A 3,912-nucleotide genomic window follows, 5' to 3' on the forward strand; every position below is an offset into this window, starting at 1 on the left:
TCCATTGCTCATGTAAAATCCTGGAGCATTTGGGATGTAGCACAGGCCTGGAATGAAGCAAACACAGCACTGACCCTGAGAGCTCTGTCTGGACACCTTAATGCCTGCTGTGATATAAGGTACAAAAATTAAGGGGAAATCTCTGCAAATGTGTTGAAGCTAATGGAGCCATCATAGAATATCAGGGTTGGAAGGGACCTCAGGAGGTCATCTAGTCCAACCCCCTGCTCAAAGCAGGACCAATTCCCAACTAAATCATCCCAGCCAGGGCTTTGTCAAGCCAGGCCTTAAAAATCTCTAAGGAAGGAGATTCCACCAACCTCCCTAGGGAACGCATTCCAGTGCTTCACCACCCTCCTAGTGAAATAGTGTTTCCTAATATCCAACCTAGACCTCCCCCACTGCAACTTGAGACCATTGCTCCTTGTTCTGTCATCTGCCACCACTGAGAACAGCCAAGCTCCATCCCCTTTGGAACCCCCCTTCAGGTAGTTGAAAGCAGCTATCAAATCCCCCCTCATTCTTCTCTTCTGGAGACTAAACAATCCCAGTTCCCTCAGCCTCTCCTCATAAGTCAGCATTAAGCAGCAGCGGGTTTGTTACTGGTACAGAGAAAGTAGATTGGGTGTTTCTATTCACCCTGTCATCTACCTAAGAACAAGGAGGCACTAAATTAAATTGAAAGTCAGCACATTTAAAATGGCTCTGTTTCATGCAGTGCACAATTAACCTGTGGAACTCATTGCCACAAGATATCATTGAGTGAAAAAGTTCAGCAGGATTCAAAAAAGTATTGGGCATTGCTACTGATAAACATTTTTTATAAACAAGAGTTTGGGAACGGATAGATGCCATCAAGCTTCTGGGCAGGAAACAGCTTCTAACTGACAGGAGTTAGGGAGAAACTTTGCCTGTGGACAGGTTAGCCCATAATTGCAGGCTCTTGCACCTTCCTCTGAAGCAGATGGTGCTGAACAGGAGACTGGGCTAGATGGACGTTGGGTCTGATCCGATCTGGGAATCATTTCTCTTGAATGCTGTGGTGCCTTGATTAGTGGTCACAGATGACAGTCATGTCTTAGAGAGTGATGCTGCTCAGAATGACGGAATCCTGCCTGAGGTTTATCAGGGGGTTTGTTGAAATTGGCGACAAGGGCTTGGGATATCATGGTCCCAAAGATGAACAGCACACAAACAAATCTATTCAGAGATTCAAAGGCCAGAAGGGACCATTGTGATCATCTAATCTGACCTGCATAACAGGCCAGAGAACCACCCGGAAATAACTCCTCCTCGAACTACAATGTAGCCATTAGAAAAACATCCAATCTTGCTTTTAAAATGGCCAGTCATCCACCACAACCCTGGGTAAACTGTTCCAATGGTTAATCACCTCACTGGTAAAAATGTGTGCCATATTTTCAGCCTGAATTTGTCTACTTTCAACTTCCAGCCATTGGATCTTGTTCTACCTTTGTCTGATTGAAGAGCCCATTATCAAATCTTTGTTCCCTTATAGGTATGTACAGAGCGTGACCAATGGTTTGTCAACATGGTGTTTTAGTCCACAGCCGAGCATTGTACATTTTAATCCATGTGGCCCCTGCTAACATGCACATCAATGTAGTCCCATTTCAAACAATCCTACATTAATCTGCACTGGGGAGCTTTTCATACACACCAGCAGAGTTCGTACAGGCCAGTAAGTGTGCAGCACTCTAGTGCAAATTAAAATGTACACCCCTCTAAAGCAGTGGTTCTCAACCTCTCAGGGGTCTGGGGCAGCCGCGAGCAGGTTTCAGGGGGTCTGCCAAGCAAGGCTAGCATTAGACTCGCTGGGGCCCAGAGCCATAGGCACCGACTTCCTCTCTACCCGGGGAGTACTCAATACCCCCTCCACCCCAAACCCCACCCCCACTCCACCCCTTCCCCCAAGCCTCCACCCCGCCCCGCCTCTTCCCACTCCCACTCTGCCCTCAGCCCCACCCCTTCCCCAGCCCCATCCCGCCTCTTCCCACCCCCACTCCGGCCCCAGCCCCAACCCCACCCCTTCCCCAGCTCCATCCCGCCTCTTCCCACCCCCACTCTGGCCCCAACCCCACCCCTTCCCCAGCCCCATCCTGCCTCTTCCCACCCCCACCCCTTCCCCAGCTCCATCCCGCCTCTTCCCACCCCCACTCTGGCCCCAACCCCACCCCTTCCCCAGCTCCATCCCGTCTCTTCCTACCCCCACTCTGGCCCCACCCCCACAGTGGGGAATAAAGGAATGTCTAATCATTTTGATTTAGATACTTGCACCACCATATACTCAGAGAGAACTTGTTCCAGTTAACAGAAAGCAACGGTATGCCTTGCAGAGACACAGCAGAGAAGATATTGCCTGAGTTGCAAACTTTAGGAGCTGATGATCTCAATGGATTTTTGGATTTGGGCTTTGATGAAGCTAGTGCAAAGAGCAGATGATTTTCCTGGAGCTCAGGCACTCAGTTTTCTGTAAGGCCCCAATTTTCGTCTATGCCCAAGTCAGTGGTTAAAATTAGTTATTAGTAAATCGAGTGAGGCTCCTGCAATTCATAACTGTTGGAGTACAATTGCAAAAAGAACAATGTTCAGCCAAAACGTGATCTGTCTGGAACATCATGTCGAAGGCCCACACATTCACGGGCAGTCGATGGGTTGATCAGCATGCCAGCACTGTTATCCCCAGAGTCTGGATACTGCGGAGGAGGCCAAAGGTCAAAACGCTCCAGGAGATGCAAATATTCTGCATCATGTTTTACAACATAGAATTTACCATCTCACTCGGATTTCTGGAGGCACCTTTGCATGAGGTAGTGTCAGCACTGCACTACAGAGCACCAAGACGGACGTTCGTGCCAGCCACGGCCAACGATCAGACTGAAAAGGTGAAATGATGCTTCCAAGATGCAGCCAAAGGGTGATGAATTCAACAAACTCTGCAAAAGCCAAACAAATAGGAAGGGATGCTGGCCTAGAACCTTCCATATCCATGTTGTCAAGTGACACCACCCCCAGCAGGGTTTGCTTCTCTGAAGTCTGGGCTGCCACATTACAGACGGTCCCTGCTTCTTCCATTTGTGCTCTACTCACACAGCTAAATAACAAATTTGGAGCTTGTAATAAAACTTTACTTTGCTGCCTATTTATTTCAACAAATACAACTACAGTGCACTTGGGAAATGACTTAGCTACTATATATTTACCCAATGACAAACATCATGAATAAAATCTGGCCCCACTGAAGTCAATATGAGTTCAGTTCAGCCAGGATGTCCACCCGAGTCTCCAGTGACTACCAAGCTCAGCATGACCCAATATTCTTTTGAAGCATCCAAATGTCATAAGAATACTGACCACTCTGCCTGTGACTGCAGCTACTGGGGGGATGTTCTTTTTCTTCCCTTGCTTGCCCAAAAAACTACTGCACCATCACAGTGAGTATCATAGAATCTCAGGGTCGGAAGGGACCTCAGGAGGTCATCTGGTCCAACCCCCTGCTCAAAGCAGGACCAATCCCCAACTAAATCCCCAAATGGTCCCCTCAAGGATTGAACTCAACCCAGGGTTTAGCAGTCCAATGCTCAAACCACTGGGTCTGGTTGGCCATGTCAGACCAGGGGAAAAAGTGTGTTTTAACATGAGTTAGCTAACACATGTTACAATTCTAACACAGACAAGGCAAACTATTCTGTTAGCACATTAGCTGGTCAACCCCCCCTGTTAAACCTAAAATTTGAACAGGTGCTTGAAAACTCACCTTTTTTTTACCTAGGGAAGATGAAATCCATTGCTCTGAAGGCCAGAAGGAATCATGATGATTGTCTAGTCTAACTTGTATAGGTATACCACAGGCCAGAACATTTCACCCAATAATGTCTGCATCGAGCCAAT

Source organism: Chrysemys picta, chromosome 15, assembly GCF_011386835.1.
Source record: "Chrysemys picta bellii isolate R12L10 chromosome 15, ASM1138683v2, whole genome shotgun sequence".
NCBI lineage: Eukaryota > Metazoa > Chordata > Testudines > Emydidae > Chrysemys > Chrysemys picta.